This window comes from Chlorocebus sabaeus, chromosome 24 (assembly GCF_047675955.1).
Source record: "Chlorocebus sabaeus isolate Y175 chromosome 24, mChlSab1.0.hap1, whole genome shotgun sequence".
NCBI lineage: Eukaryota > Metazoa > Chordata > Mammalia > Primates > Cercopithecidae > Chlorocebus > Chlorocebus sabaeus.
The window spans coordinates 12800487-12813686 of NC_132927.1; the positions used below are offsets into that span (position 1 = coordinate 12800487).

Below are 13200 nucleotides of genomic sequence, written 5' to 3' on the forward strand. Positions count from 1 at the left end.
CCCACTTTGGTTGCTTGTAAAAATGTTAAATCTCAGGCCTTACTCTAGAAAGAAACTCCAGGGGAAGGACCTAGAATGTCTGTTTTGTTTTTGTTTTTGTTTTTTTGTCAAGCGCCTCAGACAAGTCTTATGATCAGGCAAATTGAAACACTTTCATATACTGGCTTGAAATAACTGGCTGCAGTAACTTACACTTAACTGGCCATGTGAATCTTTTCTTTTTCTTTCTTTCTTTTTTTTTTTAGACCAGTCTCTCTTGTCACCCAGGCTGGAGTGCAGTGGTGCTCACTGCAACCTCTACTTTCTAGGCTCAAGCAATCCTCCCACCTCAGCCTCCCAAGTAAGCTGGAACTATAGGTGCATGACACCACACTTGGCTAATTTTTTATAGCAACAAGGTCTCACTATATTGCCCAGGCTGGTCTCAAACCCCTGGGTTCAAGTGACCCCCCTGCTTTGGCTGCCAAAGTGTTAGGATTTCAGGAGTGAACCACCGTGCCCAGCCCCATGTGAAACCCCCACTCACATGGGACTTTCCAGTCTGAATGAAGAGCAACTTACATCCCCTCTCTAATTTAGTTTCCTCAACTGCAAAATGGGGATAATTATAGTATAATCCTATTGTTAGGATTTTAAAGAGGATTAAAATAAGTGATATGTATGTTAAATACTTAGCAAATCACCTGGGACAGAGTAAGTACTCAATAAATGTCAGCTACATCGTGAACTCTTCTCCCCTATTATTATATCAGCAAACTTGCCTTCTAGAGGATGTTTATGTACATCCCTAGTTCACTTTATTCAGCAGGAAATCTTTCCTGTCTAATCTGAAAAGATTATTTGAAGATCCCCTGGGAGATCACAGTATTTTAGAATTGGAAAGGACTTAGATGCCTTATAATCCAGTACCCGAATTTTGTTTGCTCATTTTTGGTCTACTCCCTCTTCATTTTCAGCTAACTTCTGACTCATGTGTAGTTGAAGCTTATCCTTCAAGGACAGTCACCCTCCTACCAGCCACCTAGACTGGGAACCTGGATAACCTTCCAGACAAAGCCCTCTCATGCCCAGAAAAGGCCCTGCTGTGCTGTTCCTTTGATGGTTAGTAGGTTTGCCCATCCGGCAAGCATAGCAGCTTTGCCTCCCTTCACCAAAGAGAAGTTCTGTAAATGCTTGTCCTGAATTTTAAAAACCAACATGTTTTCCTCACTATTAGCCATCTAAGAGTTAGTCTTACTAAATTTTTGTTATATTTGCCTAGTTCTCTGTCTGCTTAGATAAACCTGAATCAGTGTTATCTTTATTAGACCATGTATTCTTGAAAATCAAAGATTTCCATTTTTTCCACTGGAAAAATTCTAATTACATCATAAAGGCACAAAAACATAATGCTGATGCTGATGCTGATCATAAATACTCAGACTATTATAATGTCTTTGTCTCAATAAAATTCTTTTGGTCCTGTGATTCCATCTCATTTTAAAGACAATTTAATGCACAATTAATCTTTGTCTCCTGCATTTCTCGAACCACTTCTTTGTGTGTGCTAATTTGTCAAGCAAAACTTTAACCAACACCTCCTGGAAATTTAGAATAGAGAATTTTGAGGCATTCATTTGATTTCCTTGTCATTTACTTCCTTAAAGAAGTCAAAAAATTATCGAAGCATGACTTTTTCATTCCAGAGACTGCATTGGCTATCCTTAATCAAGCTGTGCTTTTCTCAGTGTTCCCCATTTAATCTCCTAAAATACTTCCTAAGACGTTGCCCCCTACAATGGAATCAAAACTAAATGGTCTGTAATTTCCTCAAGTGTTCCCAGATCCTGTTGTAAATAATGACATTGTGCTGGCCACTTTCCAGTCTGAATGAAGTGACCTTGTAAAAATGTCTGCTTACTCTTCTATAACGTCTTTTTCTACTTTCTGTAGGGCTCTTGGATAGAGCTTGGCAAACAATACCTATTCCAAGAAACACCATTCTTCACCTCAGTCATGTTATTTCCTTCATATAGGCAGTACTGTATCCAGAGCTAAAAGACTTTTGCTTAAAAGTTAATTAGTATTTTAAAATAAGGAATTATAGGTACGCTGTGGCAGAAGGCCAGCCTGTATGACCTATGAATATTTGAATTGACAGGAAGAAAATCTATTGTGGTTTGTAAACTCTTCAAGAAAATGTTGAACTTCCATTCAATCATTAGATAACTTTTATTGTAATCATGTTCAGTATCTTTTTTTGATTAAAAAAAACCAAAAAACATTTCCTGCGTTATAGCACAAAACTAATTATTCCAAGCTGGCAGTTAGAAAAGGAGTATTTCACTCTCTTGGTAGAGACAGTTGTTCTTTCTGAGCAATTACATTGTATTCAAATGAGAAATATGTGATTTCTGGTTAAACCAATGCTTTCCCCCTCTTCCCTGCAAAGAGGATCAGGACATCTGGTATTGCCTAGGAAAAAGCAGCTAAACTCACTGAAGGGGCAGGGTACTTCTCACATGAAGACAGACTAAAAATACAAAAACCTATTAGTGTGAAATAACAAAAGCTGAAAGGGGAGAAATAACTAGAACCTCTGAATCCCAAGCTATGTGGGACCACCAGCTAGACAAGCTAATTAAAATTTGCAGCCCCCTTTTTTTTTATGGCCCACATGGGCATACGAGTTTTGTAAATTAGATGCAAGTTACTGCAACTAAAAGAAGTTAAATAGATGGAGATATTGGTAGTGTTCAACCCAATGGCAGTGATTTTATTATTTTCTTTAAGAAAAACCAAAGGGTAATAAATTTATGGGAGCATTTTGGACTTGAGAAATCAAATCAAGATTTAAAAACATTCTTGGAAGTTATAAAGCTTACAAATAGACCGGCAAAATTTTTTCTTAATAAGATAAGTGCAAAATAACTATTTAAAAAATGGCTGTTTCTGATTTTCGGCAAAGTGATTACCTTTGCTTGTGCTTTCATAAATATAAACATTACATGCATTTGTGGGGGTCAGTGTGTACTCTTTTACCTTCCCTTGGCATTGCTCATCTCTATCAAACACCTACAACACAGTGTGCTCCATTATAGGAGACAGGCAGCACGGTTCTATTTAATTAACTAATTGGATGACTCATCCTACACCTAAATTAGCATTATTAGGTCTTTCATAATGATTGTTGAAGCATTGTAAATTAATTTTCTTACTGGCTATAACCATTATTTGCTGCTATCACAATATTAAGAGATAATCCCATGCACAGTGGGAAATCTCTATGGGCAGAAAATCAATGTGGTCATCCTTGGATCACCAATTAGGAAACCTATTGTGTGGCAAAAACATCATTTCTATGCTGTAATATGATCAGATAACCATTAATTACATTCACTAGTAAGAATTACCTTCTTTGTTGGAGAAGTATTGCATTCCATATTATAGTTCAAAAATGTCAGAGGAAACCAGCAACAAAAACATCAATTTCTAAAAATGATACATGTAATCTAAATCATATTAACCTAACACGCTACATGTCAAGTTAAATTAGCATAAGCTTTGTTACAGAACCTGAATAATATAGCTTATCTCTTAGCCTTTAGATGTATTGATTAAATAGGTCATCCTCACCTGCCTACAAATACAAATATAATCAAACTGCACTGTTCTCTAGGGAACTGAATGGCAAAAAACCTCTAGTAAGTGTCCAATCCAGGCCTGTTTCTTTGTCTAATACAGAGATAACAGAATGAAGATAAGCAAGTCCCTGCAGCCTGGTGTGTTAATGTGTGTGTGTGTGTGTGTGTGCATGTGTGTGTTTGTGTCTATATGTGTAAATATGCATACTTCCTATGGACAGAATCCAGGAGCTTTCTTGAGATTCTAAAGGGGATCTATGACAGACCCCTTGCCCCTCTAAAGTGCGCTGACTTGAAAGGTTTATGGAAGCAGCCACTGTGCCAGACTTCTTCTGCATGATTTCACCATTCAGCAGCCATGAATGAATGCAAGTGCCAACCTGAGGTCTGTCTTGCTTAGCTTGGCCGTTATAGCCTCCCTGGGCAGAGGTATGGTATGATGGTCAAGAGAGGGAGCCCTACATTAGACTCTAGGGCATGGTCCTAACTCCTACCCTTTATAAGCTGTGCCACCTTAGGCAAGTTACTCGAGCTTCTTTGTGGCTCAATTTTAAGACATTACTCACCTCAAAAGTTTGTCATGACTATGTATATTCTCAGGGTGATCCAAACACCGGAAACCATAAAATGAAAGTTTAATAAATTTGAATACACAAAATTAAAATTGCTACAGGACTATAATGATCATAGATAAAAATGATACAAAATGATATATTTATTTTAAAATAATTCAACAGGACAGCAGAAGAGAAGCAGTGTGGTGGGAGTGGGGGATGGGTATTAAATGAATTAAGTTTTTTTATATATTTTGATAATGCTGGGTAGGTATTTGGACCATAAGAATTTATTAAGCTATTCTTTCTATTTTGTAAATGTTTGAAATTTTCTGACGAAAACATTTAAAAGTAAAAATAAAGCATTTAAAAACATAGACAATATCATAAGAATAATGACAAATTAAGAAAAAAGATATTTGTAAGATATATAACACCTAAGGGACTAATTTCTCTAATATATAAAGAAGCCAACAAATCAATAGGAAAAAGAACAACAAAGTGACATTTTAAAAAGAGAAAATGGCTAGGCACTGTGGCCTATGTCTGTATTCCCAACACTTTGGCAGGCCAAGGCGGGAGGAACACTTGAGGCCAGGAGTTCAAGACAAGCTTGGGCCACATAGCAAGACCCCATATCTGAAAACAATAAAAATAATAAGTTAGCTGGGCATGGTGGCTCAAGTCTGTAGTCCTGGCTGCCTGGGAGGCTGAGGCTGGAAGATTGCTTGAACCCAGAAAGTTCAAGCTTCAGTGAGTCATGACTACACCACTACACTCCAGTCTGGATGATAGAGTGAAACCCTGTCTCTAAAAAAGTTCAAATTAAATTTAAATTTAAAAAATAAAAATAAAAACAAAAGAAGTGCAGTTGATTTACAGAAAAGAGGAAAACTACATCAAGTAATGCTTATTTTATTTTTATTAATTTAATAAGATTTAGATATTATTTCTTTTAATTTAAATACATATATTTGTTATAAATTTCTATTTATAGTTTTATGAACTGAAATTTTATTGTATTTAAAATACATTAAGTAATGATCATTTTATTCATAACAGGAGAAATACAAATTAAAACAGTGAAAGCTGACTTTTGACTGATCAAATTGACAAAGATCAGAAAATTTGATAGTACATTGTAGGCGAGTATAAAGTAGCACAACTTCTTTGGAGAGCAATTTTATAATATCTGTGAAAAGTTAAAAAGCACATTCCTTTTAACTCATAAATTCCATTTCTAGGAATTAGCTTCATATATACTCACACATGAATTCAAAGCAAAACATATATGGATATTCAATACAGTTGGTTGTAACAGCAAAAGATCTGCAATATTCTAAATATCTGTCAGGAGGGAAGTGGTTAAATAGATTATAGCACATCTGTAGAATGGAATACTAAGAAGCAGTCTTAAAAATGAAGCTCATACAATAGCAGTATGAGCTGATCTCTAATACATTGAAAATGAAAAAAGCAAGAAGTATAACAGTATATTAGTACATGGTCACTTGTGTAAAAACATATACATGTATATGTTTGCATATGCACAGAATATGATGTATCTCTAGAAGGATATACAAAAAGTATAGCAGTGGTTGCCTTAGGAAATGGGAAATGAGGTAGGGAAAGATATAAGCATGAGAAGGAGTCTTACCTTTCACTCCATATGCTTCTGTTCTTGTAAATTTTTTTTTTTACCATGGTTTTATATTAGCTATTTGTAAATTTATTTTTTACATTTAAGTACTTAGAATAGTGTTGGTATGTATCAAATACTCAATAAATGTTATCTACTCTTATTATTATTCCACTGTTACTCCAACCACCATTTCTGGCCCTATCTTTCACTACATCACTGCAAAACCTTTTTACAACCATTAAAGCGAGTAATAACCAGTCCCCAAATATTCCATATGGTTTGCTATTTCCATGCTTATATTCACATGCTTATGTCTACTTGGAAGGCCATTTTTCCATCTTTACCTGTTGCAATTCTACTCATCCTTCAAGGTCCAATTCAAATAACACCTCCTTCTAAATTGTATACTACCCCTATAACCTTGAAATGTTTATGTAATTGTATAAGTCTCAGTTTTCTTATCTGTTAAATGAGATATAATAGAAACCATAAAGATTAAGTGTGATAAGGTGAGTAAATCTACTCATGCATTTATTCAACATCTATTTCTTGGCTGGGCATGGTGGCTCATGCCTGTATTCCCAGCACTTTGGGAAACTGAGGTAGGCAGATCGCTTGAGCCCAGGAGTTCAAGACCAGCCTGGGCAGCATCATGAGATCTTGTCTCTACAAAAAGTACAAAATTTAGCCAGGCACTATTCAGGAGGCTGAGGTGGAAAGATCACTTGAGCCTGGGAGGTTGAGGCTGCAGTGAGCCTTGATCACACCACTGCACTCCAACCTGGGCAAGAGAGTGAGACCCTGTCTCAAAAGAAAACACACACACACCCATATATTTCTTGACCAACTATTTTATATAGGGATTACAGTATTCACTAGGGCTAGAACCATGGAAAAGTTGACAGTATCTCTGTCCTCATGAAGCTCACAGTCTAGAAAGGAAATTTGAATACAGTTGATAAATGCTATGGCAGCTTTAAGCATAGGGTATGGAAGTACAGAGGAGGGACATCTAACCAAAAAAAAAAAAAGCAAACCCACAGGGGAGAAATAGTTGGGTTGGAAAGAAGGTCAGAAACAAAATCAGATTTGTTTTGTTTCAGAACTTTGAGTGATCTTAAAGAAGTTACAAGCAGGAAGCAGCAGAGAATTTACAAAGACTAGTCTTGGTACCTCTCAGGGTCATTTGTCTCTGTGCTTCTGATAATCTAAGGAAATTCACAGAAAACAGCGAGTATCCACCTGCTCTTTGCCCTGACAGTTCTCAAGGAAATTGTCCTCCTGCTGCCCCAAGCCTGTCAGCCTCCGTGAAACCAAACCTTCCAGACTATAATACACAAAAGTAAAGTCTTTGACTGAAGAATCAGGCAGATGTAGTGTAGTAGTGTAGCTAGGAGAAACAAAAGTTGAACTTAAGTGTTCCTTTGTACCAACCAAGGAATGGGGCCTTCCAGTATTAGGAGTTCTGACGGATACCCCTCCTCAGCTCTCCAACATGCTGGCTTTTGCCAGAGGGGCCCTCCTCATCTGAGCTCCCTTTCCCCCCTCTGGTTTCCCCACCCCTCCTCATCTCAGATCTGTCTTTAAGTTCTCAGTTAGGTGACCCCAGTGCTCTCTGGGAGAAACCCTGCCTTTTTCCTCAGGAGGGAGCTACTTTCTATGGCTCCTTCTCATACTTACAAACTCAAGCAGGGCTTCAGGTTTGGTCCGGATGTAAGTTGAAGTTCTCCACTCAGTCTGTAGCATCCAGAAGACTATTTTCATTCCCTTAAGAAAATTTACAGAATTTGATAAAATCAGCCTGCCCCACAAGTGTACAACTGATAAGCTGTAATACATTTGAGCACTGAATTTTTCAGGAATATGTCTCTCCTCAGTTCCAATCCCTTAGGGCCATCAGGTTTGGCAGGCAAGCATATTGAAGACTGAATATGAAGTTTGTTTTTATTAAATAGAACATCATTGGCATTTTCTTCCAAGATAAAATGGCTACATAACTAGATATGTCAATTCACAAAGATGGAGATAACAGAACATAAGGTGATATGGTTTGGATCTGTGTTCCCATCCAAATCTCATGTTGAATTGTAATCCGTAGTGTTGATTGTGGAGCCTGGTGAAAGGTGATTGAATCATGGGAGTGGTTTCTAATGGGTTGGCACCATCCCGCTAGTGCTGTCTTGTGATAGAGTTCTCAAGAGATCTGGTTATTCAAAAGTGTGTGGCACCTTCCCCTCCCCTCTCTCTCTCCCTCTCTGTCATATGAAAAAGGTGCTCACTTACACTTTGCCTTCTGCCATGAGTGTAAGTTTCCTGAGGCCTCCCCAACCACACTTCCTGTACAGCCTTTGGAACTGTGAGTCAATTAAACCTTTTCTTCATAAATTAAAAGAAAGAAAGAAAGAAAATTTAATGACAGTCTAGGCTCCCCACTGGTGAGACATGTGTTCTCAGTGAAGTAAGTGCAACTTGTAACAACAATCGTTCATCTTCCTAGACTCCATAAAGGAAAGAACATTGTTTTTAGCTTGATTTTGACCTTCACCTTTAGGAACCACCACTACCATCAGCCCCTGCCATCATTATGCCAAGAAACATTTTTCTCTTACAACTGAGGCCTGACAGCTTTACAGAAGCACCAAGTTAAGCTTGTTGAAAGAATGGGAACTAGTTCACATAGAGTAGCTCTGATGTGATCCTTTTGACTCTAGGGATCCTTCTGGTGGAGGTGAAGAGAAAGTTTTGCCAGTCCATACAGCTACAAGTTGAATAATTTCTCTTTCAAGTATTTAAGTTTGGTTTACCTTTTTTCGGGGAGGGGAGTAGAGTTTAAAAAACAAGCAAACAAAAGAAAACACAAACAAACCAAAAACCGCCAAACAAATATCTCTAAGCCAAAAATGAACCTCTGTGATCCTGCAAAAAAATCCTGGAGTAGGCTGGGGTATCTCCCCATGGCCTCTACAGCCATGCCCAGCTGAAACAATAGGCAAGAGAAGCTTGTATTAGTTTTGATCAAGAAGCCATGAGTTGGAGATATGATCTGGTTCAACAGCATGCACAATCACATGGCGTCCCAGTGGCACTTGTCAGACACACCCCCGGTTTCCAGTCTGCCTTTCATTCAGGATGACGCCCATAGCCTCTCTGAGCATGTGCAAGGCAACAGATTTATGCTGCCCTCTGCTGGTGAGCAGCTCTACTGCAAATCTTTTACAAGGAGGACTGAGTCTGGGTTGGTTGACTTCTTCTCTTCTCCCAGCCCCACCTCCTAGTAGACTCAAAGATAAATAACCCTGCGAGACTTAGAAGTTGAGTTCTGAGTGGGGCTGAGGTAAGAGTAGAGTGGTGGAGAATATAGACCAGGAGAAGCAGAAAGACCACAAACCAGGGATATGTCACTGTCATAATCCAACCTAGCCTAGGGGGCTCATCTGTGTATTTGCTTTCTGGGGGGAAATTTTCATTCGAACTCTCTCATGACATTTGAGTTACTTAGTACTGAATGCATTTTGTGACGTATTCAGAAAATGCATTTCACTAATGCTTCCCTAATTCATGAGGGCTGCTGTTTTACCAGTCACCATGATCCTTAATCAGTGGAGTTGTATAGCATGTAGATAGTCTGTAAAAGTGCTTAATAAAAATCATTTAATTCTAAATTACATGAGTGCACTTAACCCTAAAGATATTAAAACTGATTGTTTGATGTATTGCCATGAGTAGGTAGAAATTCAAAAATAAAAGCTTCCTGCACTTAAATCAAAGAGCACCAAGCTCATAGTCACTCGCTACAAGCACATGCATCAGTGTCATGAAGCTGGGCTATGATAAACTAACCCATTTTGGGCTTTTAAACTGTAAATATGAAGTACTTGAATTTGATCAGAGATGAGATACATAAGTGAGTTTTTCTGAGCAAAGTACTGTGTGTGACCTGATAGTTTGCTAAAAGCCTGTGGAGAGATCACCTGTCACTTATTTGCAGACTTGGTGAGGGTGGCACTGGGGCAAGCTGCTGATGTTTGGCAGGGTTAATGTGCACTGCTAGTCTAGACCCTAGGCTAGAGGCAGGCCTAGTGTGAGCAAATAGGAGAGTGGTGATTTTCATTGACTGAGCTGTTATCCTTGGGTTCTCATTGTAGCTACATTCACAGTTGCTTAACTTGCTCAGTACAGCCCTCAACACGATGCCCTGTCCACAAGGAAACTTAAATCAGTCTTGATTACAGATCACAATAAATTTTGGAGGGATATGTCTGTTAAATTTGAGGGAATCTCAATAATTTCCATGGTTTAATGAGTGTGGCAAAAGAAAGTTATAAAATGCATACAATCTCTCATTATCTCTCTCTTTCTGTTCTAGATACTAAGTATGCTTACACTGAAGCATTAAAGGTTTTTTCACAGTTAAGAGACTAGCTTTCTGGGTTTTTTAAATAAAAACCTTCTTCTAAGTGGTTAACCATAGATGAAAAGAAAAGGGGTATCTTCTTTTCTCCTTCCCTCCATGTTAGCAATGCTTTATGTTTGACTTTCAAGGCTTCTGTGAATCCTTGAAAGAAAGGTGGAGATTTCTAGAAATATCAGGGACAATATATGGATCCCATACATCCTGTTGAGAACCAAGCACAGAGCTGGCTAATAAAGTAGCCGTTGCAAGTTATCTATGCAGTACCGGTTGAGTGCACTGTAATATGGTAGCTGGTAATGCAAGGCATCAATAAAGAAATAGAAAATAAGACACCATATTTTTGGAGAATGCAATCTAACAGGTCTAATTCTGCTAGAAAAACACGCACTCTGTTAAATTATCCTGTAAGTGCATTACTTTTATTCTCAACTGACTATCTAAGGCAGTTTCTTTGGAAACAGACCGAATTGAAGATTGTGGGCAGGAGGTTTATTGGAAGAGTATAGGAAGTGAGAGAAGCAAAATTGGGCAGAGAAAGAAGTTGAGCTACATTGCAGTTTCAATAGAGGTCTCAGCTGGTCTGATGGGGAGCTCTGGGGCTAGGATGGTCTTTCAGAGTGGTCTCAAGTTGAGGCAAATGAGCCTGGATTTTGTACTTCCCTGCCTTGACTGGTCACTGGATGCAGGCTTCCCCATGGAGGGAGCATAGTCTTGAGTGAGACAGTTCCCTTTGGCCCAGGGAAATGTCCAGAGAGAGAGTTAGCCTTGAGGCTTCAGCAGGCAACACTCCCAGCAGTTACAGGAAATGAAGGAGGAAGGTCCTGAAGGGAGGTTTCTAGGTGGTGCATGATACCAGTAATCCCCAACCTTTTGGCGTCAGGGTCCAGTTTCGTGGAAGACAATTTTTCCACAAACCAGGGAGCAGCGAGGATGGTTTGGGGATGATTCAAGTGTATTACATTTATTGTACACTTTATTTCTATTATTATTACACTGTAATATATAATGAAACAATTATACAACTCACCATAATGTAGTATCAGTGGGAACTCTGGGCTTGTTTTCCTGCAACTAAATGGTCCCATTCTGAGATGATAGGAGACAGTGACAGGTCATCAGGCATTAGATTCTCATAAAGAACACATAACCTAGGTCCATCTCATGCAAAATCATGATAGGGTTCACAACCCTATGGGAATCTAATGCCTCTGCTGATCTGACAGGAGGCAGAGCTCAGGCGGTAATGTGAGCAATGGGGAGCCTCTGTAAATACAGATGAAGCTTCACTTGCTTACCTGCTGCTCATCTCCTGCTATGCGACCCGGTTCCTAACAGGCCACTGAATGGTGCCAGTCCATGGCCTGGGGACTGGGGACTGGGGACTTTTGCACTATAGCATCCCCAATAGTCCAACCTGTATGCTTCTTGGATTTACTTGCTTCTTACAGTGAGTTTACTTTACGTGGAAACAGCTTCTCCAGGGTTCTGGTTGGTGTTGCTTCTTGGGTACACTTACAGAATGAAAATAGGAAAAAAATGGCATTTCCTGCTGCTGCAGCAGCTGGTCTCAAAGATCATATCTGATACTCTTTGTCTTCCTCCTCTATTACCCATTCTAGATTCCTTTCACCCTTGGCTAGCACCTCTGCTGGTCTAGGGAGCTTAGTTGGTGGGATAATCTAGACTCAACCCTGTGGGGGATGAGCCCCTGGTCACCATGCACTTCTCTGCCACATCGCTGCTGCATGTGTCCTTTTGCTGCCAAAATTGGGCAGGGGAATTCAAAAATACACCACTGCCCCTGCATCCTTTATGTCATTCTCTCCAGGATATGATAATGCTGTTGATTAGTTGGCAAGTGTGGAAACAGATTCAAAGGCTTCCACTTGGCCTTCCCACCTATAATAACTCTTACTCCACAGAAGAATGAACCACAGTCAGAGTTCTAACTACCAAATATGTTCATTACAAATGAGCGTTCAAAGACTTGCAGGCTAGGTGCAGTGGCTCACGCCTGTAATCCCAGAACTTTGGGAGGCCAAGGCAGGCAGATCACTTGAGGTCAGGAGTTCGAGACCAGCCTGGCCAACATGGTGAACCCTGTCTTTACTAAAAATACAAAAAATTAGCCAGGTGTGGTGACATACACCTGTAGTCCCAGCTACTTGGGAGGCTGAGGCACAAGAATCGCTTGAGCCCGGGAGGCAGAGGTTGCAGTGAGCTGAGATTGCACCACTGCATTGCAGCCTGGGTGACAGCAAGACCCTGTTTCCAAAACAAAACAAACAAACAAATGAAAACAAAGACTGGCAAAATGAACACTAGTTCAGTGGTCTCAGTGGTCCTAGAGCGAGTTAGTCAGGATCCCATTTCTTATCTAGTCCCAACACATTCCCCAGTAACAAAAGGGTTATTCAAATATTTCAGATCTCAGTTTTCAGTGTCAGCTCAAACCCCATGTCTAACTGTCATCAGAATGTCTAGGTATTACCCATATCTGCTCTGCAACTACCTTAGTATTGATATATGGTCTTAAGTCCCTTTGGGGAAGGACTAGGGGAGTCATTACTGTATGTACCAGCTGTGATGCTGCAGTGTCATAGCCCCTTATTTAACAAATGGACTTCAAAGTCTGAGAACTGGCTCAGGTCCAGAAACTAGACAGGGGATCATGGTTTTTTTTTTTTTTTTTATTCGGGTGGTTACCCTGAGCTTCTTGGTCATTCATCCTTGATTTCTGCTGAGTGTATAAGTTAAGTAATATATTCGTCAGCTGCTCATCTGTCAGGCAACTGTCTCCTTAATTCTCTGACTACCCAGGTTGCCACTCTAACATAACTGTTCATTATGAGAACTGTGTTCACCTTGCTTTTGACAGCTAAGTGCTACCACCTAGCCTCTGCACCTTTGGGATATTATTAGCCCCATTCTACCATTACCAGTTTTGTAATAAATTTCCTACCATGA

General features: G+C 39.4%; 1 long non-coding RNA gene across 9 annotated transcripts in view; it reads left to right on the forward strand.

Moving 5' to 3' along the window:
• LOC103228833 (uncharacterized) overlaps positions 1-13200 on the forward strand; it is a 101785-nt gene that overhangs the window by 42051 nt on the left and 46534 nt on the right. For 5 of the 9 annotated variants that reach the window (XR_495768.3, XR_012090939.1, XR_012090942.1 and 2 more), the window contains exon 7: positions 957-2126. The exons of 1 other annotated variant lie outside the window; for it this stretch is intronic. This is a non-coding gene — a long non-coding RNA (uncharacterized lncRNA). 3 more of the 9 variants (XR_012090940.1, XR_005235334.2, XR_012090944.1) reach the window with 2 other exon arrangements.